The sequence below is a fragment of the Vidua macroura genome, chromosome 2 (assembly GCF_024509145.1).
Source record: "Vidua macroura isolate BioBank_ID:100142 chromosome 2, ASM2450914v1, whole genome shotgun sequence".
Lineage (NCBI taxonomy): Eukaryota > Metazoa > Chordata > Aves > Passeriformes > Viduidae > Vidua > Vidua macroura.
This window is the reverse complement of record NC_071572.1, coordinates 75,812,830-75,840,377: the sequence shown is the minus strand read 5'-3', so window position 1 is coordinate 75,840,377 and position 27,548 is coordinate 75,812,830. Positions and strand designations below refer to the sequence as shown.

General features: G+C 45.5%; 1 protein-coding gene across 12 annotated transcripts in view; it reads right to left on the bottom strand.

Annotated features, from left to right (window-relative positions):
* Positions 1–27,548, bottom strand: part of TSKU (tsukushi, small leucine rich proteoglycan) — a 37,022-nt gene that overhangs the window by 8,580 nt on the left and 894 nt on the right. Inside the window, exons 2-3 of one of the 12 annotated variants that reach the window (XM_053971159.1) lie at positions 18,463–18,650; positions 3,976–4,061 (exon numbers count right to left, since the gene is read on the bottom strand). The gene's annotated coding sequence lies outside the window, so the exon portion shown is untranslated. The other 11 variants (XM_053971160.1, XM_053971162.1, XM_053971161.1 and 8 more) reach the window with 11 other exon arrangements.

Below are 27,548 nucleotides of genomic sequence, written 5' to 3'. Positions count from 1 at the left end.
CAGCCTGGGATGCATGGAATCAGCCAAACAGGTGCCAGCAAGGGATGGAAGAGCACAGAACTTTCTCCTGCTCACTTTCAGCATGACCACCCTGAATTCTTTTACCCCTAACTCCTATTTCTTGTCCTCCCTGCTCTGCTTGTTAACTGTGAGCATTTCCAAGAGCAGGAGGCCTCACCATCCTGGCACTCGCTGAGTATAAGAGAGACTTCATCTCTGCCAGGAACACAAATATTTTCTTAACCATCTCAAACTCAGCCTGAATAGAATTTTTATCATAGCGACATGTCCCAGAATGGGAGGTCTCCGTCATTTTGGCACAAACTCAGGAACAGACCAGCCCTTCAACATGGTGCTTCATAGCCAAAGGAGAGGTTTACACAAAGTTTTATGCCAGTCCTAGTGCATTTTGCTGTAGAATGACCTGGTGAAGCTACTTGCCCCATCACCTACAGTGCCCAAGAACCCACTGCGAGGCACGAAGGTAGCCTGCGAGTACCCAGGCTTTACCCAAATCACAGCAGTGACCTTGAGAGGATTAAACTCTCCTCCTTTCTTAACTAGTCAATTATTGAAAGCGAAAACGATGCCAGCAAGCTCCTCCTGGAGCCTCAGCCCTTGGCAACGCACACCTGACAGCCAACCCCAGACAGCTCCTGTGCTGGCTCCTGCTATGATGATACTTTTTTGCTGCACTCCAGCTCCCAGAGACATGATATAATTCCAGAGGAATGCACTCCAGGATGAACACCATATGCCAGCAAGGAACGTTAAGAGGTGCAGCACGGGGAGAGGAAACATCCTACCCACATCGGATACTTCTTGGTTTTAGGTGTTAGATGAGCTGATCAGCCATGCCACTGTGCCCAGCTGGGAAACGCCGCATGCCATGCACATCTCTGGGATGGCATGTTCTGTGCCAGGGAAGTGCAGGTTGCAAGGACTTACCAGCAGCTCTCTGGTCAGTGAGGGAAAGGCGTGATGCCTATGGATGCACCCCACATCCCTGATCTGGATTGCTTCCAATCACCCCAGGGGGCTGGCCTGAGCTGCAGAGAGACCATGCTGCATGGGTAGACATGGATGGGTTCCCCCAGAGAAGATGAGCTAGGTAGGGGGAAGGAAACAAGAGAGAGGAGGGAAGAGAAGGTGATACATGCCAGGGTGATGCTTCTGCTCTTCCTGGTGAGACACATCCCACCAAGAGCAAACAACTCATCACAGCCTCATCATCCTCTATCTCTAATGGTTTTCCAGCTCTTTTTCCTTGAATCATGGAATCATCAAGGTTGGAAAAGACCTCTAAGAGAATTGAATCCATTACAACAGAGACAGCTGCAGATCAGGTTTAAGTACTGCCTCCAACAGCATGCCTTCATCATGGCGCAGCCAGCACTGGAAAAAATCAAGAGAAGGCAGAGGGAAAAGAAATTCAACCTGGCTGGGCAACACCTTCAGCCCTGACAGAAGGAATTTAAGAGGACCCCATGCAGCATTAGCTCTCTGAAATGCAGAAGCTGCCAATCTCCCTTCTCCTAACATCCCTGAGGGGCTCCTGACTTCAGTGAGGAATGGCAAAACGAGGAGACTGGGAGTTAATCTGGGTGACACTGCTCCAGCTGGCCCAGAGATTCTTTGTGGGCTTTTTATTTATTTTTATGGTTAGATTTTTTTCCACGCACAATAATCTCTGGGCCCCTTTGCTGTCTGTGGCTCACAGCGTGCAGCTGCAGACCCTCCACTGAGGAGATCATAAACACAATCCTGGCCATTATTGTTGCAAACACCACAGCTGGAGACTCCCATCTCAATCCCCTCATGGCCTTTCTTTGCCCCCCCCCCCCCCGCCCCCCATATAATTCTATAAGTCTTGTATCGTGATGCTGCAAACAATGAATGCCAGTGAAACTGCTTGGTGGAGCATCAGCTGGGGCTTCAGGAGATGCCCTCACCCCAGTGAAGCATATGAGACATTTACTAGACCCAGTGGGTTTCCTACAAGGTTTGGAAAGGGGGGGATTTGGGGAGGAGAAGGGTTGTAGGTAAAGCTGATAAAGGGTTTACCAGTAGTGTGTCATCCCCACCATGATTCCCACTGCAGATGATGCTTCATTGCCCCCATGATGTGCAATATCTCCTCAGCTCTTCTCCTCCCCTCCTTGGCTCAGGATTCTCCAGTCCCTCTTATCTGGTAGAGGATTTTGGAGAAAGATCATCTGAAGTGGGTTGGGAAAGCCGTTTCCCCAGCAGGACCAATTTCTCACCACTGATGCTATGCTGCCTCTTTTAAGTGCCTCAGTTTCCCTCCTGACACTTTAAGGTTGACTCGTACTAGGTCTGACAGGTGTTCACTCACCCCCATCCCCAGGTTTAATTCCCACTAGTTTAACTGGGAAGGGAGCACAAGTCCTGTGGGTCTCACCCCACACAGAAGTCCCCAGCCAACACTGCCACTGCTGTAACTGGTTTAGCCAAATGTTACCACAGTCCCTGGGCACCAAGTCCAGCTCCTGCCTTCCTGGACACTCTAGGGACAGCAACCCTGCTTTGCCCTCTGCAAAATGGGCAGTCAGGCCAGGGGAGACAGAAGAGGATGGATGAGACTGGCCAGGTTCAGTTACCCTATGATTCTATAATTCTTTGAATTGGAGATTGCTTGCAAGAAGTTGCAATGCTTTTGTCCTGGACAGATACAAACTGAACTTCTGCAGTAGGATTAAATTGCTTTGGAGAAAAGATCTCCCCCGTCCTGCTCTGTGAAGTTTGGCCTCACCAAGCCAACTGCTACAGACATATCCTTCTCAAGGATGGGAGGAAAACAGGCACTTTTGGGGTCAGGGACATGTCCTGCCCCACTTGGAGACAGGTGAAACAAGCCCCCTGCACATGTGTCACCTCAGACACATCTGGTTTGACCCATCAATCACAACAGGAGTTCAAGACTTAATTTTTCCTGAGGAGGATTATCTTATTTGAAGTTTAAAAAAAAAAATCCTTGAAAATACAGTCCCCATCCCTGAAAGTGTTCAAGGCCAGGTTGGATGGGGCTTTGAATAAGCTGGTCTAGTGGAAAGTGTCCCTGCCTATAGCCAGGGTGTTGAAATTGGATGATCTTTAAGGTCCAACCCAAACAATTACGTGATTTCTCTCCCCACCCCTGGGTTTGAGCTGCTGGCAAGAATCAGGGGAAAGGAGAGGAATCACCATCACAGAGACATAGACTGCAAAAAGAATGAGGAAGGGAGAAAGGGGAAGGAAAAGGAAGCCTGCAGACACCGGCACTCAGACATTACCCACAGCACGTGGCCCTCTGTCTGCTATGGTGAAGATAAAGTGCTTTTTCCAGTTTGCCACTGCTCTGACAGGAGATTTCCAGCCTGGTTAATGCAACTCAGGAATGTCCCATGCTAAGGCAGCCAGGGTGGTTTAATCTCTTGCAGGGTCTGCAAGCAGATGGGAAGGCTGGGGTGATCCCCAGAGCACATATTTCCTTCACCCCTGCTGCACACCATGAATACAATAGAAACTCCCAGGAAATTAACACCCCCCCCCAAGAAAAAATTTGCAATAAAAATTAAAATATCAAGATTTCCTTGTAATGAATGGCTGAGCCATTCATACATTTGCCTCAATATGTCCAGGTGCCAAGTTTTAAGACAAGAAACAGCTTGCTCAAGCCAGCCTTTATCTCTTCCCAGCCCTCAACATCTCCGTGTTTGGAAGTTTCTTTTGATAGCCTGCCAAGGCAGCCAGTGCTGCAGCTACCGTGCAGAGCTTGGGGGTGCCAGGGGTCAGGAGGCCTGCTGGACAAGGATGCCTTGTCTCATCCCACCCTCCAGTCTCTGCTTCTCCCCACCAACCAGCTAACAAAAGAGGAGAAGGAGGAGGAGGAAGGAGGAGAGACTGTAAGAGGATAAAAAAAAAGCAGTTAGGGATGGAGGGAAAACTCTAAACCTCTGGAAGACGGTGGCTCACCTTTTATTCCAAGCTCGGGCTTGCACAGGGGTGACACTCACTGGTGCTCACTGGGTGGCTGCCTGAGGAGCACAAGATGCTTTTCCCTATATAAAGAAAAAAAAATAAAAAGAAAAAAAAATCCACAAAATCCCCTAAAAACTTCTGCATGTTTTTTTTTTCCCCTTTTCTCCCAATTTTCTCTCATCCAGTCAATGCTGGTTTATTCCTTGCACTTAGTTTTAAAGAATAGGGGTGCAGGAGACCCTCATCCCAACCCTGCAGCCTTTTCTGCCAGTCCAGCCTGTCATCAGAAATTAATGACCCCTGGGATGTCTGTCACGTCCTTGCTCCCTCCAGGCATTTTGTTATTGCTCCCCATTGCCTCTGACAGCAGCTGGTCAAATTCATTCACAAATCAGCAACGTCTGCCCTGCTCCAGGATGCCGCAAGGGAAAATCCGTCTGAGTGCTGCCACCCAGCCTCCTGCCTGCCCCAGTGTCAGGCACCGCTCACCCCGCGCACCCACCGCCTCCGGAGCAGGGAAGTGCTGGCTCCTCGTCGGGCCATTTATAACCCGCATGTGAGCAGGCACCTCCCCCGTCCTCTCCGGGCCAGGAGCTGGGACTGGCTCCCTTGGGTCACGGTGGGACGAGAGCCAGGCCCCGCGCCAGGGCGATGGCACACACTGACCCGCTTTGCCTGTGAGCGCCTGGCTGCCGACAGCGAGCCCCCAGCCAAGTTCAGCCTGCAAATCCTCCCAGGGACGTGCCAGCTTCCTCCGCTCCTTTCAGCATCTAACACATCCAGCGTGCTTCTTATTCCCGGAGAGATCGGCGAGATGGTCCAACGCTGCCTTTCCCCGGCGCCTCTTCTCCCGGTGTTCGCCCTGCTCCTCACGGCTGCAATAGCCCGGTGCTGCCAGCCGAGCTTTGGAGCGGCAATCAATGCGATATTTCAGCGCGACGCCAGCGATCGGCACCGGCTGCTCTCCGCACAGCAATGGCACAGTGTCCAGCCAGACAAGTTTCCCACTGTAACTTCAGTGAATGCTGTTATTCAGGAGGACGGCAACTGATTTATCATGGCAGGCACACGGGGAAAGCTTTCCATTCGGGAGACCAGGGGCTGCTCGTCCCACTGCCGCGACGAGCACCGTGAGCTCAGCAGGGTTCGCTGTGCTTTCCTTGCAGCCGTGCTCCGATGTCTTCGCTGCCACGGAATTGCATTCTCGAACCGTGCTGGCGAGCGTCGGTTAACGGAGGCGATGCCACTTCCCCGCGACAAAAGCCACCAGCTCCATCCCCACCGCTCTCCGCCCAGGCTTCTCAAATCCCAAGCAAGAGGAGTGAAGTTGACAGACCCTTTTGTTTCCAGAGAGCTTGGCACGTGTTGTGGTTTACTGAGCTAATAAATCTGCCGTGGGCTGCGCCTTTTAATGACTGCAGCATTAATAACAAGTTTCCTGGGAGCTGCCTAAAAGTTTACAGAGTGTGTGCCCTATCAGGGGAACCCCGTGCTTTCTGACCTCCTGCTTGAGAAGTCACACCCAGCAGCTTCTTTCATTCTTTCTTTTTTCCTTCTTTTTTTTTTTTTTTTTTTTTTTTTTTTTTCAATGAGAGAATGAATAAATTTTGCTCGGCTTCCTCTCTCCCCTTCCCAAACACACCTTCCCCGTCAGCTTAATCTACTCACAGATGGGAAATTCCCAGTCAGGAATGCCTTTGCCATGCTTTTATCAATGCAACCCGGGGGGAAAGGACCCCCCCCCTGCACCTTCCAGCTTCTACACCCCATCCAGCCGACCCCTCTAAGCTTTCCTTCTCCTTTCTCTCCTTACCTTGAATAAGCTTCCAAACCCTGCGAGCCTCCCAGCACCAGAAACCCACTGAAAAGCTTCTCTTCGCTCCCGAGAGTTGAGGGGAGGGCCCGTAGAGGAGGAGGAGGAGGGAGAGGAGGGGAGACAGGGAGCCCTGTGTGAAATCAAAGCTCCGAAGCCGGGCACGGGAGGCGGTGCGGAGCCTCCAGCTGCTGCTCGGATTACTCTGCAGCCGTGGCGATCCCAAGACCTCTAGAAACCACCATTCCACTGGGGGAAGGCGAAGAGAAGGGATTCCAGCTAGAGACGCTTCATCCCGGGAGGGGAGCAGAGCTGGTGGCTCGTACGCACCCACCGCATCTCAAAGTTCCCCCTCTGGTAAAACCAGAGGTGGGGAAAAAAGTAGTTTACTTCCACCCGAGACCTCTGTCCTTCCCCCTACCCTGCACCCCCGGCCGCTGAACCCCCTCGCGAAGAAAAACTCATCACACCGAAAAAAGTTTCCGCACTCTGAGGCTGGGGAGGGCTCCGCAGCAGAGACCCCCGGCTTTGGCCCTGCGCATCCCCGGGCAGGCGGCAGGGAGGGCTCAGCCCATCGCGGTACAGCTTCCCCCGTCCCCAAAGATGAGCCCCACGGTTCTGCACACACGGGGAAGTTTGGGGGGGGTGCAGAGAGGTATGCAGGGGCCAGGGAGGGGATGGAGGGCGCAAGGAAGGTGTGGGGGTCAGAGAGGGGATGTGGGGGTCAGGAAGAGGATGGGGGCAGAGGGAGGGACTCACCGCGACCGGGGTCGGTTCCCACGGAGGGGCGGCCGCGCAGCGCCGCTTCCCACGGCGGGAGCGGGCGCCGCCGGGAGCCGGCAGCAGCAGGGCTTGGGGCCGGCTATCCCCTTTTTCTCTCCTCTTTCTCCCTCCTCCTTCTCGTCCGAGGCGTGCAGCTGGCCGAGCAAGCTGGCTGCCCCCTTCCCCGCAGGAGGAGGGAGGAGGGAGCTCAACAGATGGCTGCACACAAGGGAACATCTGGGAGGAGGAGGAGGCGAAGGAGGAGGAGGAAGGAGGCAGGAGGCAGGACTTGCGCTAGACTGTGCCACTCCTGAGCTGGCAGACCCCCCTTAACAGGGGAAGAGGCGAGGAGAGGTGTAGAGCTGGCTTTGCACACACACACAGAGTCCCCCTTCCTGCTGCCTTGCATCCCCGCTGGCTAAAATTCCTTGTCGTTCCTTTGCTTTCTTAGGGATCACACCGGAGCTGCCCTTTCAGCACATCCGTGTTTCCAGCTCTGACCTCTGCAGGGCTGTATTTGCAGACGTGAGTTCTATTCCTGAACACTGCCTTCATTCAGTTTTCCAGGCCTTTAGCGCCAAGGTCAGCTCTGGCACCCCAGGGTGTAGGTAGGACAAGGCAACACCAACGTTTGAGCAATGCCAGCAGGCAGGAGACTGGGGCTTACAAATTGCATGGTCCAACCCTTGAAATAAATAAAGAAAAAAAACCCCAAAAAACCAGAAAACTCAAAACAAAACAAAACAAAACAAAAAACAAAAACAAAAAAAAAACCAAAACAAAAAAAAAAAAAACTCAAAAAACCAAACAAAACCAAATATTAATCCACAGTGTGGGGTACAGAGAGTCTGAACCCCATCACTGGAGGATAGGCAGTGTCTGGGGTTGTGAGTGAGAAGCCCTGCATCAGAATTTCTTGGCTATTAGATATAGTGGCCCAGTGGTGGCTTTAGTCATGATGGTGGTACCGGAAAGAGAATCAGAAGTCACAGATTCACAGAATATTCTGAGTTGGAAGGAACTCACAAGGATCATCAAGTCCAGCTCTAAGGTGAATTGCCCACACAGGGATTGAACCCACAACCTTGGCACCAGGCTCAAACCAACTGAGCTTACCTCAGGGTCAAGTGCCTCATGTCATTGTGCCATGACACTGGAAAAGGCAAAAGGGACTGCAAGGGTCCATGGGTCACAGAGAACATATCCTATAGCTTGCTGCAGTTTCTGATATTCAGGATTTTGCACCCTTTTTGTAAGACTGGCCTGTGCCAGGTCTTAAGATGTGTGGTTGCTTGTTTCTTAAAAAGTTTAAGTTAAGAAAGTACAATCAGGCATCCTGTTGTTTGCTTTTAGTAGCACCGAAATACCCCACTTGCCCCATATTGATGATCAGGGTTTGCTCAGACCAGAACCTTCAAGCAAGCCTGGTGCTGAGATTTGTATTTAGCATCTCTTTGTGATGAAAAAGTGCTGAAAAGGGTTCGGTTTGTTCTTGATCCGCGCAGCTGCTTTCTCCGAGAACGTCACTGCATGAAGATTTGCTGGGTGACCTCCCTGCCCAGCAAATACAGCTCTGGTCAGAGGGGCTGAGGCTCGAGGCAGGAGGTACTGGGGGCATCAGGAAGATGTCCCAGTTGTTCCTCTCCACCCTTGCACTTCTGAGTGTGGCTTATCCAGGATATATGCTCACTCTGCCCCTGTCTCGGGAGTTGCTTTTCGGGAATCACCATCAGACTTTGAGAGCTCTGCCAAGGACCAGCCCCAGGGAGCCAGAGAGAGGAAATGTGTGCTCAGGATTCAGCTGAGCCAAATGCTTTTTGGGAAAAACCATGGGAAAACCCCCTAGTCTGGATTGTAATTTTCCATGTAAATTATGTCTCAGTGATATCTCCAGATATGAACAGTCTCTTGTAAGGATCCATTCAGTAGGGCCTTTACACTGTTCAGTTTTTATAGCTGTGAGTAGGGGAAGTTGTTGAGCTGGAAACTTTTGTTTAATTTTCCATTTTGTTCATTTTTTTTCCATGCTTTATTCTAGGCTTTTGCCATGTCAAAGTTGGCCTCAGTAAAACAAAATGCCAGTTCAAAGGTGAAGAAATTAGGAATTAAATCCATTGGCCGAGATCCAGCTAATGCATAATATCTATATATTATATATGTAGATATAATACAGGCCCAGTTTGATGTAGTTAACCAAAGTCATGACAAGGGCTGGCAGTTCTGGGTGATCTGGGGATAGGGATTAGACTTGATGTGATGCTAACACAAAATTATTTATGCATCCATCTGATTCTTAGCTACTTCAACCAACAACAGTACCAGTGTCTCACCACCCTCACAACAATTTCTTCCTAAATTCTAATCTACACCTCCCCCCTGTCAAACAGTTGGAAGCCATTCCCCCTTGTTCTGTGACTACAAGGCCTTGTCACAAGTCCCTCTCCCTCTTTTGTAGCCCCTTTAGAGCACTTGAAGGTGCTCTAAGAGCTCCTTGGAGTCTTCTGTTCTCCAGGTTAAGCATGCCCAGCTTCCTCAGCCTGTCTCCACAGCAGAGATGCTCCAGCCCTCTGAGCAACTTTATGGCCCTCCAGCACCCTCCAGCAGACCAAAGAGTTAACTATCATGATAACACCATTTCTAGAGCACATTTAGTCTTAAAGTCATGTTTCTCACCATCACTATTTCTATTTCTTTGCCACATGAGAGTTTATTTTTGTAAAGATAAAACAGGGTTTCCCCAGAAATGTGTAGTCCCATGGACTGAACATTCCCACACAAAACCAGCCATTCTGTGTTCAGACAAATATCCCCATGTGTCTCAAACAGTTCACTGCTCGGGACACCAGGGAAGGGTGAAAGATGGAAATGGAATTTCAGTTTTGTCTCTCCAACAGCCCTCCTGTACTGCTGGTGCAGAGACCCTAGCAGGTCTGGGAACCATAGGACATCTCCCAGTTAGGTTCTTCCAGGACCATGCTGAACTTTCCTCAGATCTTCTGTTGCCAGAAGACACCAGCTCAGTTCTGTGTTTCTCAATGTCTGATAACATCATGGCTGGTTGGACTTGTTAAAATCCAGAGAATTCTTATGCTAAAGGAGAGATGTCTGAGTCACTCTGACTTTCTCCTGAATTCATTTCTCCTGAATGAATCCTAATTCATTCAGACTTGTTAGAGAAAAGAAGTTAAAGTGAGAATGAGGATGACATAAACCGGATTAGTAAGAAGAGCTAGAGTTGGAGTTTTGCCCCATGATCTCTGAGTCCCTCCCTGAGATCTCATTTCCCTTCCTCTAATTATGCAATCCCAGGAAAGGAGGTTTTTCATGCACCAAACTGTTGGGAAAAGCCACAAAGCCAGATCAGTGGCTGGCAATCCCCTACTCTGATCTTTTCTCCCACATGAGAGTACTCCTGCAGAGGAGGAAACCTTCCCTGGCTACTGTGCAAGGGATTGCTCATGAACTCTCTCCTTTGTGGTAGAGATGGAAGAGATGGCTTAGGAAGCTGTCCAGGCTCGACTGCCATTGATGTGATTTCCCAGAAGGAAGAACCCACAGCAGCAGCCAGCGGGATTACTTGTGAAAGAGTTCAGTTATTGCAAGAGGTTTAAATAAAACACTGTTGACAACAGCAGCAAACAACATCATCAGTTCCCAGTGGGAAAAAATGAAACAGGGAGGTCTACCTGTCTGCCCTGGGAATGTTTCCCATCCTTATGGGAGTCCTGTAGTAACTCAGAATTAGAAGGAAAGATTTTTAAAACTCCTGTAACAAGTAAGACAAACAAACAACCACTTGCAGCTGTGGTTTTTATTTCATTCAGAAGAGTGTGGAAGTCTTGGATACACTTTGCACTCTAGTTGTACAGCCTTGATCAAAATGACAGGTTTTTCTGTAGGTCCATCCTCCCCCTTTGTCATTGGACCATGTCCTGTGGATGTGAGCCCATCATCAGTAATTAACTGCAATCAACTTGCTTGGTCTGTATTGACCAATGGACTGGTATGGAAAATTGACCCCTCTTTGCTCGCTATGTTGATTATATCTGAATTGATTGAGAGCCGGTAGGAAAAATACACATATTTGGGAAAAGAGGCAGAAGCCAGCTCCTCTTGGTAGAAGCTCCATGGCTGTTGGCAAGGGTCAAGGTTCCTCTTACTCATTCTTACTGCCTGGCCTCTTGAATTTTGCTCCCCTTAGTCCCTGGTGACTTAGCTTGACCAAGAGGTACAGAAGAGACCCTCATCCTCATTGTTTATCCCCTGGCCCCCTCACCCCAGTTGCTCCACAGCCTGGTGGATTTGACACTGCTTTGGCTAGTGGGGTCTATGGATTTCAACTCCCTTGAGCTGAGGAGACCTTCTTTTATGCATTTTGATTAAAATTCAGCATCAGGAAAGTAGGCCAGCCCTCTCCATCTCCTTGAACATTTTCAGGCATGGGACAGTCACAGCTTCTTGGGGCAAACTGTGCCTGTTCCTGACCATAGTAAAGAATTTCTTCCTAATATTTATTCTAAACCTACCCTCTTTCAGTTTAAAACCATTCCCTCTTGTCCTCTCACTGCATGCCCTTGTACTAGATTTCTCTCTCCATGGACAGTGGAGGACGTTTGGGCACTTATGATGGTTTTGTTACCACACTGGGGCCAAGCATCTTCTTTTCAGATATTGTGGAGCCTAAATAGCCCACCCAAGAGAAGTGTGGGCTTTTGTCCATCTGCTGGTATTAGCTGCTCTTGGGTGGTTGTTTCCTAGCAAGCTGCTCACTAGAATTTTTGTTTCTTTTTTATAAATGTTGAGACTCTCGTTGCAGATATTTACTTCAGTTTTACATGAAGTCAATATTTAGCTCTTCAATTAATAAATATTTAGGTTTGCTTGGTTCAAATCAATGTATCCTGAGATTTTTCTACTATGATCCATGGTTAAGCTCTGGGGCCAACAAGGGGAAAAACCCTATCATACTTTCAAGACCTTGAAAGTTAGATTGAGTTCATTCTGCTACTGAAAGGTCACATCCTCAGCTATGTCGAATGCTACCTGGAGTCATGAAGGTTCATAAGGTCACACAAGGAAAGAAAGAAAGCCCAGGGATTTTTATATTTGTTTTTCTTCTCAGTTTTTTGGAACTGCTTCAATTTGGTATAAAGAAATCAACTTGTAACTGTAAATTGAAGGGCTGTTTGCATCTTTCTAACACCCTGTTGAGATTTTTATTCCGTTCCATGTCTTCAGATCCTAAATACTCAGAGATTCCTTTGTCTCTATTTCCCATATAAAATGGACAGAATCAGAATCCCTTTGAGAAGGTGGAAATCTTTGAAGTCAAAGCCAGACTGTCTGGCCCATATTTAATCCACCAATTCACACTGAAAGAGTCTGAGTGGTGCATTCAGGAAATTTGCACCCAACTTGATGCTGCAAGATGCTTTGGACATCTCATCCCCAAAGATGTTATTGCTGAATGGGTTGAGGTCCTTTATCCAGAAAAAAAAAGAGAGTTAAAAATTCCCTAGAATTCTGGTCTGTAAAATAAGGCTAATTTACATTGACAAGGTGAGGACCAAGGAGGAATAAGGTAAGAGCTGTGTACTGTGCATACAGACAACAGACACAGATCTTAAGATACAAACTTAAAGAAAACTTTAGGCTGGAAGAGACCTTTGGAGTTCTTTGCTTCAAGTCTCCAAAGTCCAGCTTTCATCCCAGAAAGCTCTTAAACCCACATAATATTTTGATTTGTTAAAGCTCCATTGACTTCACATCTAGAGGATCATGGGTTTCACTAAGCACCCATGGCCTTTGTTAAATGTGTGGGTGCAAGTCCATTGCTGAAACAAGCACTGCAGCAACATGTATTGTGGAAAAAAGAAACGATAGATGAGATTTAGATGATTTTGTTTTTTGAATGCTGTTGTTGGAGAAATCTGTTGACATATTTGTCTTGCTGCATGAGCAATGAAACCTGGTTTCCTGGTCCCATGAACATTTGCATCCTGCAGTTCTCCCAGTGTCCCCTACAGTTTTGGTCAGGAAAGAGCAGCCTACAGCCATGCTAGTAGGGCCCTGAGTACTGGCTGGTGGACCAGTAGGTGTTTTCTGGCTGATTAGTTGGCTGCTGCCATGAAGGATGAATAAGAAAGTGCCTTTCCATTAAGGGACCCATCAAGATAGATTAATTTGCATTTAATTCTCCTTTAATTTGCCTTGAATTCTCCTTTTCCCTGGTTGATGATATTAATGAAACTTGTAGGAACTTCCTACCCCCAGAGAGTGGAAATGACCATTTTCTGAAAGTGGGTGATAATGGCCAACATGCTTAAAAATGTTGATGTTTAAATGCTAGGCAAAAGACCACATAGACATCATTTTGTTCGCAAACCAGGCTAAAAGACAGAATTAACTACAGTCCCAGTAAAAGGCAGCATTTTTTTCTATTCTTCTACTTTCTCTAGTCTCATCTAAAATGATTATGAATTTTTTTTCTTTTAATTTGAAAGGAATAATTCACCTGTGCAATGAAGCCTTCAAAGCAAGCTTTTAGCCCAAAGCACAAAATCATTACTCAATGAAGTTAGCCTTTGAACAGCCAAATTTCAAAAGAAAATATTGATTTGGTACGCTTCAGCTTGTCAATTGAGAAGATTAAGCACTATAGAGTGGGAAATAGAGACAACAGGAGGCCAGATACTGGGAAAATCTTTCATCTGGTGGAGTTGCCTGCTGAGGGAAACAAGGGATGCCCCTGTCACTCATACTTTTAAAGTTAGACTAGGATGAGAATGCGAACACCTACTGTCTAATATCTAGATCCTGCTTCTTATAATCTTAATGAAAACACCCTGAGCGGACACAGCACAGTCTTCCCCCTTTTCTGTCCACTAATCACTCTTCCCCTCCCTTGAAGCTCCCTATAATGTCCATTGCCATGGTAACCGAGCATGGTATGTATCTCAGACAAGATGACATATGCATCTTTTCCTGCTTTAATAGATACTCTGTTTAGGCTGCAGTCTCCTCTGATTGCCCCGTTCCCCAAAGGACATACAAATGCTGACTCCATGAGTTGGCATCTCCATGCAGGAAGAAGCTGCTGTGGGAAACTGTCATTCAAACCTCAGACCTTAAATCTACGATGTGTTCCTCTGAGGTTTAATTACAGGTACTTTTAACTGAGTGGTAAGGAAATGCTTTTAAAGAAACAATGTTCATTGAGCTCAAAGTGTAATTACCCAATAGATAAACTTACCTAGAGAAATGGGAGTTATTTCATTCGTAGCTTTGCCAAGCAGGTCAATCATTAAAGTTTAACAAATGAAGCCAGTATTTCATCTCAGCAAGTTTGTCCCAGCGAACATTGATCCATTGGCTGTTTGTTCATGCTCCAAAATGTATGCGCATCAATACCAGAAACCTTGTGAACCCAAGGATGGAGTTGTAATGAAACAAGCAGACACTTGTCAGCAATGCTTGGAAGATTTACTTCATCCTTAAATTGAATGAGGTTGGGTTTAGTTTAGATATTAGTTATATAAGAAATTTGTTATGGTGAGGGAGGTGAGGCACTGACAAAGGCTGCCCAGAGAAGATGTGGATGCCCCATCCCCTGAAAGTGTTTAAGGCCAAGATGCTATGGGGATTGGAGCAACCTGGTTCAGTGGAAGGTGTCCCCACACGGCAGGAGGGTTGAAGCAAGATGATCTTAAAGGTGCCTTTCAACCCTCCCCATTCTATGATTCTATGGTATTACAAAGAGTGAGCTTCAGAGAAAGCCCAAGATTTAATGATAAATTCAGAAGCTGGTCTTTCTCACAGAAGAATGTGTGGGATGGCATTAGCTGCTACCAGAGCCTGTCTCCAGCCTTGCAGTCCTTCATCAGCAAACAGACTTCATTTCTGCTGCAAGAGACAAGAGCAGCAGAAGCCCCCACTGACATGATAGCTGGATTAATAAGTAATGGTGCTTTCTGTGAAGAGCAGGAACAGGCCCACACATCTTTGGATGGGAAGAGGATGTAGAGGAAAAGGGCTTGTTGAAGCCCCTGACATCATCCTGAAAGAGAAATTTTTGGAGTCCATTTAAGTTAACAAAATGAATTAAGCATTTATATTTTAGCTTGTAGGGTTATGTGTTGAATTTTAACATTTACTTAAGAAACCTCTGCCATGGTTCAAAGGGCATAAGAAAATGCAAATTTCTGAAGCTTCTTGCATAAAAGAACAATACCCAGGGATGCAAAGAACCCAGATAAAGAAGCCTCTCTGTCTCTAAGCCTATCAAGACTGTCAGACATACACAGGTAAGCACCAAAGGACCAAAAGCGCACGTGCAGAGAGGAAAATTTCAAAAGTTCAGTAATGAGGAAGACTAAAATCTTCAGCCTCAGAAGACCCCTGAGACCCCCCCTGTGCAACCACCACAGCAAACCACGCATGCCCAGAAGGGCGTGGACCTATTTAGTATGAGAGGTGAGGACAGGCAGGGCCGGGGGTTGAAGATGCATGGAAAAGTTGTGCAATGTATTGCATATGGAACATCTTTGGGAATAAAAGTGTGGGTCAGACTGAGGCTCGGGGCACAAGTTTTGGAGAGCTATCTCACTTGTGTCGGCCGCGGACATACATACCCACTTCATAACTACCCCAGGTTGTGGAGTCTATTTATTTATTCCGCGTATCGCTTCAATCCTGACTTAACATCAGCCTTGACAAGGGTGACCTGAGGAAGTCCAGCAATGAGAAGCTGGTTTCATGGTGCAGCAAACAATGGTCCTCTTGTTTTCCCTCCTGAGCACTGAGCTCCGTGTGTTGCCTTCCTTTTATTCATCCACTCTGCCTCAAGAGGTAAATGTGTGGGTCAAAGGTGTGAGTCTTGACTTTGCTTGCCAAACAGAAAAACTGAATGAAGACAGAGTTGCTCTTTCTAAATGTATGGGGATGCAAACACTGACCATGGAAGAATGAAACCTGCCTCTGTAACACAAGATAAAGTTCCACACAACTGGATATGATGGGGCAGAAAGGTTTTACAGCTGGAAATGCGTCTTCTGTCTCAGGTTGTGGGATTAAGCTAGCAAAGCATAGATATAATGGCCCAGAAGGTTTTGCTGATTTTTTGAGGATTACCATATTTCGTATCTGTGGCAAAACCCTACCTATTTGGTCAGTTTCATCTCCATCCTTCACTTCCTTTTACTCTTTCTCTGCCCTCCTGCCTGCAGCAAAGCTCCCCAGGAGATCACTGTCTACCCAAATCTCAAATTCCAAACCCTAAGCCCCCTGTTTTCCTCTGAAGCATACTGATGACTCAGAGTGTTCCAGGGAGCTGCACAGCAAAGAGTGGTCTCCACGGGAGAGAAAAGCTGCATTTCCCTTCTGGCAGTAGTGGAAGTGTCTGAGTTACCCCAAGATAAAAGCTGAGGAATATAAGGCAGCTCTGTTTTACAGGGAGGCCCATTTCCAGGAAGCAGCACTGTGAATGACATATAGACACCTGAAGTGCCACTTTGCTGTGCCAGTGGGGCTTGTGATTATTATTCCTGCTAATCTAAAACTGTGTTTGTCTGTGCCAGCTGTAATGAGGTTGTACTGCCAACAAAGCTCATGTGTCTTGACAGATTATCTTTTCCCCAGAACAATACAATGATTTTCTTCTGGATCTGTCTATAACTTTAAAATGGCTCTGCTCTGCATCTGCTTTTGCCCAAAGACATCCATGGCTCCTTCTGTTTGATACATGCTTCTCTGAGGGCAGGTGATCCAGCTGCCCAGGGCAGTGCTGTAGGTATCTCAGGCTAATACACCTCCATGAAGACACTTGAGTCTCTGAGCCTGTAGTTTTCTGCATAGCAGCATTACCGAAGGAATATGCCTTTAAAAACCTTTTCTGGAGGAAGATATCAGGTATGTATGTGCTGCCTGAGAAATACAAATTAATATTTTAGGTATTTTCTTGCATTTTTCTCTCTCCAGTTGCTGTCTTTACTCCTGCAGCAGTCACTTCAGCGATTATTGCAAACTTGTGTAATTGCTTGGTGTCATTTCAATAAGATAAGGATCTTAATGGTGTAACACCCATTGTCATGAGATTCATCTCAGTTTGGGTTGTTACTACACAATGTGGGAAGATGAGGAAACCTTAGCAGTCTTCTGACTTGAAGCCATTACTTAACTTCCTCCTTACTCTTACTGCTCCACAGAGCAACTGTAGTTGCAATGCTTTTAGCTGGAAAATGTCTGATTTTCTTACTTTCCATGGTGCATCTCGCAAAATAAAGATCATCAAAAGCACCTTTAATCACCATCCTTATTCATTTTGTACTCATAGTCAGAGCATGGATATTTAATCTAATCCTTTCCCACACTTCAGCATTTTTCACCGTTTTCTTCCTATGCGATTTGCTTTAACCATTCCTCAATTGCATCCATTGGACTTTCCCCACTGCGCTTTAATATATGTCTTTGTAGTTCCACTGGTGGCAGTAACGTGCATTAATTTTGAACCCTCCTATTTTCCTTAGTTGTAGGGTGATCTCTAACAGTTCTGTGGCAACATATGTTGCTAAAAGGATGGAAGGGCTGTGTACAGTCCTTTTTATGTCATCGGCTCAGAATTGATGCCATTCTTTTTCTTACAAGCCAAACTCTTGGTCTGGGGTGATTGTATCTGGGTAAATTATAGAATCCTTTAGTTGGAAAAGTCCTCTAAGGTGATTGAGGCCAACTTAATCTGGCACTGCCAAGCTCATCACTAAACCATATCCCTAAAAGCCACATCTAAATATCTTTTAAATCCCTCCAGGGATGGTGATAAGAGTGTTCAGCCACTTGCTCTTTCCATGGCTCCACCTTCTCTCTTACCTTTTCTGGTAGGCCGTGAGGATTCCTCTTGGTGCTCTGTTGTTCCCATTGAACACAATCTTTTTCCATCTCAGTTTCACACCTTGTTTTCCTGGTGCTTCTCAATAACCTAAAGCGGTTTACTTGCCTTTGGAAATTTTCCTCTGCTTTGTTTTGTGCTTTTGTTTCCACTCTCCCATAATCCTTGGCTCTGTTTGCATTTTCCCTCTAATGCTTTTGTTTTGATGTTTGTCCAGCTCCTCCTTGTTTGCTTAGGCCTCCCAATAAGTTCCCTACTGTGCTCTCTATTGCTTCCTTAAATATTTCCCATCTGGTCTCTACTGAGAATTCTTTATCGTTCAGCACTAATGGCCTGAAATGCTCCCCAAGCATTACCTCCTCTGTCTCTCTCAAAGACTTGCCTTTTAACTTTGCAGGATCAAATTTAACTCCAGTGTCACCCGTCTTTCCCTTGGGCTTTAATGCATCATCTTTTCAATAAGTAATTCATGATCGCTGCTGCCCTTCAGCATCGCTATAGACTTTCACATCCAGCAGTGACTCTGTTGTGCCTTTTCCAGATAATCATGTGGTCCATCTGTTTCAGTGTGTAACCAGCTGGTGACCCTGTGCAAGTCCATGAGGGACCCAAATGCCACCAGTGACCAGACTATGCACCCCACATCAACTGCTTCTGCTTCTTACCTGTCCACCTCCTCCCATATGGCCCAGCATGTTCTTTTGCTTATTTCTGTTTTCCTCCTCTATGTTTCCAACTTTAACCTTCACAACTGCTTCATGAGCTAAGGCCTTGTTTCAGACACCATATTGATAAAATTTATATTTTTGCTTCCCTGCAACTTATTTTGGTGCAAAACAGCAAATCACAGCCAGGCAGAGATCACTGCAGGCTGCAGTAAATATTGCTGTGATGATCCTGTCAGGCATGAGTTTCCTGTTCACAGAAATCCTTACACTTTTTGCTCACAAAGGCAATATTACTCATCTGGAAAAACAAATAAACAACCAACCAACCCCAGAAATAAGTATGATATCCGAATTACCTCTGTGTCCAGGGTGTCTGGTTTGGCAGCTGTGGATTTATTGCTCAGCTGTGGTGCTCACTGGTCTGGGGTGAGAGGGAGGTCCAGGTGCCCATCTCAGAAGCCATGTGGTATCTTCAGCCACCCCAACCTCCATGACTGTTTCCATGTGTTTGGGTCATCAGTCAGATTGAATTGCAAAATTTTTCCTGCAACAAGTTATGGATATAATACCTGGTGATGCCTGTTTGGTATATGTGAAAGCCTCACGATCCTTTGCAGGACTTGGTGGCATGGGTGCCACCTTCATAGCTTGCCTTCAACAAATGAAGTTTAGATTGTTTTGACTTAAAAATCTAACTTTTCCTCTACTTACATACACTATTCAGATATGTTGAAGTGAATTTCTTTAGCAGATGATACAGCTGTTTTGATTTGATTTGATTTGATTTGATTTGTTTTGTTTGTTAATTTTTTTTGCTTAAACAAATATGTTAAATTTATTTAGTAATATTTGATGTAACATTTTTGGGTCATTGCCATCCATCACCTACATATGGAGACACTAAGCATCTGTATCCTAGCACAGAAGCAACCTGTCTTCCTCTAATTTTTAAGATATGTAGCAAAATGTTTATTGAAATATCCTGAGGTAGAAAACACACTGAACAGAAAGGCTATAAAATGATTGGGTTGAGTTTGAAATTAAGGTGCCTACATTTAGATTGTCTGCATTAGGTGTTTGTGTGTGAGATGTACATCTGAGCTCCCAAAGCAGGGAACAGAAACACAGTTGCTGCCCAGGTACAACCATCCAGTGCTATGTGACATGCTGGCTGGGCTTTCCTGCTGTCCTACAGCTGCCACTCCCGTAGTGCACAGCAGCGAATAGGTCTTGTATCATGTCACCTGGCACCACAAGGATGTGTCAGACACCCAATACCACCTCAAAAGGCTGTTGTTGTTTTCATTTGCACTAGCTCAGCCTCTAAGCAGCCCCATCAATGTAGTCCAGATCCAGCTAACCAAACAAAGGTGCTGGGGTTTAGAGGCAACTGAATCCCTTTGCAGCCCTATTGACTGTGCAGACCAAAGCTCCTCAGGTTGTGGTGCGCCCTCACTTGCCACAGAGACATTTATGTGCCTCACCAAGGAGCAACAGGGAGGTCAGCTGCCTCAAAGAATGATGTCATCAGCTTAAATTAACCTTCTTCTGTTACCATCCAAGACATCAAGAGTTTTCATTTAGAATGGACACTCAATAAAAATTTTTAGTAGCTCATTGTAGAATTCTCCCAGAAACAACCAAACCCAAATCACCATTGCATTACTCCTAGTTTTGTCATTTAAACCACGGCAAAACCATATGAGACGTGGCCAGAATGGTGGTCTTTGGTACTCCTTTTGCATGGTGCAAATGAGTAAGTTCAGGTTGATTCCCACATCCATGGAAATGTTCAAGTCCAGTCTGGGTGGGGCTCTGAGCAACCTGCGCTAGTGCTAGGGGGTTGGAACTAGGTGCTCTTCAAGATGCGTTTCCGAGTCAAACCATTCTATGATTTTATTAATTCCCTAAGAATTTCACTGGGAATTTCCTACTAGCCCCAACTGTTATCCTGGCAGGCAGATACTCCTTGGGATCCCAGACTGTAGAGTTCAATGTGCACAGCAAACCACAAAGACCAGTGATTCCTGATGGCATTTCTGAATAACTGAAGCCCACCTGAAAACACTGTATGGAGGAAAGAGTTGAAATGTGACAAGCAGAGCATGTTGTCCATCTTTCATCACATTCAGTGTAGAAAAATCAATGTGCAAGTGGTGTTTCTCAAGAGAAGTACATCAAAAGCGAGTGGTGCAAATGTAGATCAGCTGTGATCTTTCTGCGATTAGAGTTAGTTCTCTTTTGTGAACTGCTAATGCCAATGTGTATATTGATTGAAAATCCCCTTCCCTCCTTTACAGCTAAAATATTCCTGCTGTGGGACTAACCAGGGCTGAAATAGGACAACAAAGGATGAAACCATCTGTAGCTAATGTTTTTTCTTAACCAACCATAGCCAATGATTCAGAGATCCCAGAGCTGAAAGGGTCTACCTTAAATGATTATCTAGGATAATCATTAAGTTTACCTGCTGCATCATTAAAGCAATATAATTTCACTTATTATGAAGCTCACAAATATGGGACTGACTATAGCAGAGCATTTCTTCTAAGGCACTTCCACTCCTGACTCACAGCCTCTTACAGTAACAGTCAGTACCGCTGTGTTAGTCAATAGTTATGAGAGAAACTGATAGACTATTCTCAAAGATGCATTGCTTGGAGTCTGCATTTAGGAAAATCAATGGCATTTATCAAAATGCCAAAGCAACTCTATAGCACGTAACAATCAGTAAAACCATGGTCAGACTGGGGAGATGCCAACATATGATTTCCTCTTCTGGTGATTTTCTTGAGTGTTCTTTTCTGCTTATAACCTTGAGTGACTTGTGCTTCTGAGCCATGTCCTGCAAAGCCAAGATACAGATTTTTTTTGGCTTGGACTGCAAGATGGTACAGACCAGACCATGGTTTGCTTAGACTAGCTCTTCCCCAGGCCAAGTCTTCTCTGAAAAAACTGAGTTTTTCTCTTAGATGAATTTACATCTTGTGTGAGTGTTTTAAACAAACACTTCCATTTTCCTGAGCTGCAGTTCACAGATCCTAAAACTGAGCCATCCCAACAGAGGCAGGAGAGAACTCAAGGCCCTAATGGCATCCGACCATTTGGACTTCCATATGCAAGGCACTGGTAGCTCAACACTTAATGCTGATGTGTGTTGTCTGGGATGGTGAGGTTGACAAGGAAGGTTCATGCATTCCACAAGAAGGGACTTCAGTGACACTTTTCCATTTTTCTTCAAAATATGTTAAAAGTAATAAAGCATAACATCAAAAGTAGAAGCTTTCAAAGAGGTTTATGGGCATCTGGCCTGTCTCCTAGTTAAACAGATGTTGATATACAAATTCCAAGGTTTGGAAAATTCCAGCTCTTTGCAGAAACGCAAAGTAATTGGTCTAAAGTCCAAGAATTTCTTTCCCTGGGACTTGAGTATTTAACTCTCCTATCTCCACCTCAGAACTCCTAGGACTGATCCACAATTTAAATTTTCTAAAATGCTTATATCACACCATGGGACAAGCTTTATGCAAGTTCAGCGTAATTACATCTTGGAAATTCACTACTTGTTAGAAGACTAAAATTAGCTGTATCCTGAGCAGCATCAAAAGAAGTGTGGCCAGCAGGTTGAGGGAGATGATTTTTCCCCTCTACTCTGCTCTGGAGTGCTGCATCCTGCTGTGTCCCTCAGTATAAGAAGGACTTGGACCTGCTGGAGCAAGTCCAAAGGATGCCAGGAAGATGTTCAGAGGGCTGGAGCACCTCTCCCAGGGAGTCAGACTGAGAAAGTTGGAGTTGTTTAGCCTGGAGAAGAGATGGCAGTGGGGAGACTTTAGAAGCCCTTCCAGTACCTAAAGGTGCTACAAGAGAGCTGGAGAGGGACTTTTGACAAGGGGGAAAGGCTTTAACCTCACAGAGAGTAGGTTTAGATTAGATATTAGAAAGAAATTCTTCCCTGTAAGAGTGATGAGGCACTGGCACAGGTTTCTCAGAGAAGCTGTGGCTGCCCCGTCTCTGGAAATGTTTAAGGCCAACTTGAATGGAGCTCAGGTGTAGTGGAAGGTGTCCCTGCTGGGGATTAGATGAACTTGAAGGTCCCTTCCAACCCAAACAGTTCTGTGATTCAATGGAATAACTGTGAAAGCATGTAATGGAGATGCTTTTCCCATGTTATCCTGTTCCCAGTACATCACCCCTCTGTCTGTGTGATGCCACCCCCAACTGCAGCACGAAGAGGGGCTCCAGGTGGTGTAATATGAGAGGAGAAACCTATGGCATGAAAAGACTGACAGACCAGAACTTACTTTTTGTTTAAATTTATTGCAGCCAGAGTTTTTGATCTGTGCAAACTCAACCCCTGCTGTAATTCCCTCCAGCCTTAGGGGAAGAAGTGGGAAGAGGAAGATGGCATACAGTTTTAGAACCAGCGTATCATCTTTCTCGTAGTCACAGATTTTAACACTGAAGAGACATTAACTATCACCTTTATTGTCTTCCCTCAAGGCCCAGAAGTCCCATGCTCTGAGGTGAGCTTGTTATCAGCACCTAGGATGTTGTTTCATTCCTAAGTAAACACGGCAATGAAATAAGCATAAAATCTCAGTGGCAACTGAACAACAACTTTTTTCGTCTCTCAACCTCCCCCCAAATGCTTATACAATTGAAAATGAAATTGCACCTCTGGGCTGAGCTGCAGCCGTTCTCCTCAGAGGCCCTTTCAATACAATTGGCAAGGAATGGGGTCTGCTGGCAAGCCTTAGTCAGCTCATGTTTGCAAAATGCTTTGGAAATGAAAACTGCTGCGCAGCACTGAGTCATGCAGTTGTGACTGGAAAAGTGGAGTGTGTGGAGCTTAGGAATGCATCTGGATGCCTTGTGGAGAGAAACTGGGGCCTGTGGGTTAAGTGTAGAGTTCATATTAGCAACCATAACCAGGACTGAGCACTGGGGACTTCAACACTATAGACTGCTCTTGGAAAAGTGAAGTTTTGGGTGGTTTTGTCAGCAGAGCAACCTGTTTGGGGCTGACAGGCATTGTGCTTTGGACATATATTCTGCTCCCCAGGACAATGGCAGAAGCCTCGCTGTGTCCTCTGGAGGGAAGCACTGCTGCTCTGGATTAACGCTAACCTCGCCCAAAGGGAATTCATCTCGTCAGTAAAACCAAATATTTAGAGAAAGACAAACAAGACCAAGTAATGTTTCCATACCCAGGACAGTTGTCATCTCCCATATTGCCTGACTGCCAGAGTAAATGGTACCCTTCCTATCTCCTGTGCCCACTGCTCTGTTGGTGATGAATCCCATCTGATGGGTGAGAAATTGGGGCAAAAAGGCCATTTTCAGGCCTCCTTTTCTGATGCTTCAGCTCAATAAGTGAGAAGCCAATCTGCCATTTCAGGACTCACAATAACCCATAAGTGGATGAGTAAATTGATGCTGTAGGTGCCTCCTTTGTGTGTCTTCTCCATTTCTTCCAAAGGAGCTGACCCAAATATGCTATAAGCCACTGGGTTTGAATCTGCACTTTAGGGAACCTGATAGTCTGTCTTTACGCTGCTTTTCTTCCAGTCATATAGTTCTGCACTTATTTTTCTTTGTTTTTCAAGGTGGTGGAGGGGGGAGAGAGAGAGAGAGGAGAAAGGCCAACCAGGGGAAAATAAGGTAGGTGCTTCTTTTGCTTTCTCTGTGCTATTGTGAGCTGCTCCAAGCAAACTTCCATCTGAAATATCAATTTGGGTTGATCCTTCCCTCTGTCTGCAGGGAGAGGTCTCTGTTAGCCAAACAATTATTCTTGGAATAATAAAAACTTGCAGCTGGAACCAGGAGCCTGGCTGATGCAGACAATAAATCCAAGGAAGGCATACAGAAAGAAGAGATTGCTTTGTCTTGCCATGCTCAGAAATCTCGCTGGCTGCGTGGCTGTGTTCTTTCACCCCCATGCAGATCAAACCCTTCAAAATTAACCCAGCTGCTGACATGGAATAAAGCAAGAATGTATAGAAGGAAAGCTTTACCTGAAGTAACCAGGGGTGCCTTTAGCAAGAGAGGAAGGTAGGCAGCCTGCAGCTTGCAGCCCTCATGTAACAACTTGTGTAAAGACTGAGGAATTGAAACAGAAACCAAAACAAAAATACCATCCTGTAGTACTCTGCAGATATGGGGATCTCCTAAGTTTTGTCCTGACTAATGCAGAGAACAATATCCCAGCCGATACTGTTACAGCAGAACTACATAAAATCAGCAATCTGGGATGCTTTCAGAATGCATTAAAGCCTAGAATTCCCTTAAATGTGGGCTTAAATCCATTCCCTGCTCAGCAAACTGATAGCTGCAAAGTGTGTGATTGCCTGATCCCCAAATCCTTTTCATACCCAAGGGTCTCAAGATCTTTGCAAGCATTAATGTGACAAAAGATGACTCATCAATACATATATGAAGTACAATACAGCATCTATCAGAATCCCTACCAGATCCCTTCAGCTTTGGAGCACTAGGATGTGGCCAGGAAAGCCTGGTTGGGGTCTAGGAAATGACGGGTGAGCCTAAGAGAATTAGGTGTCTGATGTGTTTGACTGAACTTAGGCTCTTACCTTCATAAAGAGAGTGGAGAGAGAGTCTTCTCTTAAATTTAATGATGCCCAAAGTCAGTATATATGCTGGTGAAGATTTTGATCCAAAGGTGCTGTGAATCCTCATCATTAAAGGGTCCAACTCACCAGGAAAATGCTTTTTTCAATCCACTACTCAATATTTTCCAGACTAGCAGGGGCAAGCTGCCCCTTCCCTCTCCTCAATCTCTTTGGAGCCAGATGCCCCAGTATGGTTAAACATTTGAGGCACAGGGATTCTCACTGTGGTGCTGTGTGTCTGAGGCAGGCAGTCTGCTTCAGGGCCTGGCAGAAGAGCCAAATTCCTTGGCCTGGCCCTCAACCACAAGTTCATCTTCATATACCAGGAGCAGGAACATTGCTCCCAGCTTTTCACAGAGCCAGAGCTGCCACTAGATACCAAATCAAGAATAAATGAGAAACAGTCACATATATTTTTGTTTTCGAGGCCAATGCACACAAAGACATTTTGCTTTTGCAGCCACAAAATTCTGCCATTTACAAAGAATTCCTTGCATCTCCTCTAACACTCACTGTTCTCTTCTCTTCTTACCCCCCTCCTGTGCTTTATGTTCTTACTAACCTTCCCTCATCACATCCCAGAGAAAAAAGCAGGAACAAAGCATATCCATACCAAATCCCTGGCATCCTGGAGGCAAGTCAGATCTGTGTATTGGTATTTTGGAGACATGCATGAAGAAAAGCCCAGATGGACAGGGGTTATATCTGATTCAATCCAGATGCTCCTGTCAAGTCCAGAAGCAGAAGGGAAAAAGAGCTTTAGCTGTTCAAGATTCCTTCCTCCCTACTGCATCCCAATACTGACACCATTCCCACCATTGTTCTCCTCTGCCTTCTCGCCCCTTTGCTCATATTTAGTAAGATCTGAAATGCAAAGACCTTCAGTGCCAAAAGGCTGGAAATAGAGGAGGGATTAGCTGGAATAGGAGGGCAGCTGTTAGAAGGTCTCTCTGTTGGTTCCCATCCTTTCTTGCAGTCCTAAGGAAGAACTGGATCCCACTCTGAAACAAAGCTCCAGAGCCAAGCACTGGTTACCAACAGAGCCCAGCCAGAGCTCATCTGGGCATCTTGGGCATCTCAGAGCCTGTTCAGCTCTATTTCCAAGTTTGGTGCAACTCTCTGCACACACATTTTAGGTCACATCACCTCTCACTGATTCCTTCAAGTGCTATTTCTAAGTGACAGAAAGAAAACAAAAACCCTGATGTTCATCTTTCCTTACTAGACCCTGCCCTGATACCTCTTATACACCAGTCCTCACTGTTTTCAATACTCAAACATTGTGTGTTTTTTACCCTGGCACCTTTGTGTAAACTGATACCAATCTCAGCAAGCTCTTTCTCTTGGTTTAGTTTGCCAAACTGAAATTTGAGAAATTCAGACCTTAAGGAAATAGGAAGAGCAGTGGAAATTCCCCAGGGAATAACATCAAAGAGAGAAGTGGGAGGTCCTCAAACACAAGAGTGGGGAGACTTCCCACCAGACACAGTTTCATCTGACCAGCATCAAGGAGTTTGCTTTAGGATCTTAGATAAAATCCTCCTGGTGTCTGTATGAATCTAAGAATGGATATATATTATCTGTAAAACATGAATGTACTCTGTAGGCTGATTTTAGGAAAAAAAACCTAGCAAGAAATGAACAAAATTAATGAACAAGCTCTGAACGTGACCACAGGAGGTATTTTAATCCTATCAATCCTTCCAATAACTCCAGGACACTCACTGGGAACCTCTCCATTGCCACTGAATTTATGGGAAAGGATTCAGTTAATGCAAGAACAGCACAAGTGATAGGTAGAAACGGAGGTGGATGGATGAAGGCAGGGAGGGAGGAAAAGAGAGAGAGCATAAGCAGTTGTGATTTTATTACTTCTGACTGCGTCACCCAGACTCTGAGTAAAACAAGATCAAAACCCTTCACTAATCTGTACAGCTCCACATGTGTAGAAGTGTTAAGACAAACACTGGAAAATTCTTACACAGGGGTTTTGCTTTTCTTTATAGAAAATATTTGCAATTCTTAGGTTCTTAAATCTGAGAAGAGCCATGGCTGATCCCTTCCATTCCAAAAGGAAAGCTGCCTTTTTCAGGTGGTGAAACAGACTCAAGTACCCAAGCTGAAAACATACACCATCAAATGCTAGAGAAGGTGTAGGGTTCCCAGCCCATAGTGTCTGTCTGAAATAAGGAGATAAATAGGTTAAATATGCCTCTTTGGTAAAACATTGCAAAGAAAGTATAGAGTTCTCATTTGCTTCCTGTATTTTGATTGCTTTTTACTTTTCATTGTCAAGTCATGAAATCATATAGAGTTTTCAATATTTGGTGAAACAAGGAGGGACACCAATAAAACTTCCATACTGGAATTCTAGAGGACAGACTTTGGCCTGTTTAAGAGACTTATTTGGAGAATACCTTGGGAAGCTGCCCTTAAAAACAAAGGAGTCCAGGAAGAATGGGTGTGCTTCAAAACAGAAATCTTGAAGGCACAGGAAGAGACTGTCCCTATGTGCTGAAAGATGAGCTGTCAAGGAAAACCACTAGCCTGGATGGGCAAGAAGCTTTTGAAGGAACTAAGGATAAAAAGGAGGGTGTATCACCTTTGGAAGGAGGGTCAGGTATCTCAGGAAATGTTTAAGGGAGTTGCTAGGTCATGTAGGAAAAAAAATAGATAGGCAAAAGCCCAGTTAGAACTCAATCTGACCACTTTTGTAAGGACAATTAAAAATATTTTTATAAATACATTAATCGCAAAAGGAAGGACAAGGACAACCTCCATCTCTAGTAGATGTGGCAGGGAATTTAGTAACT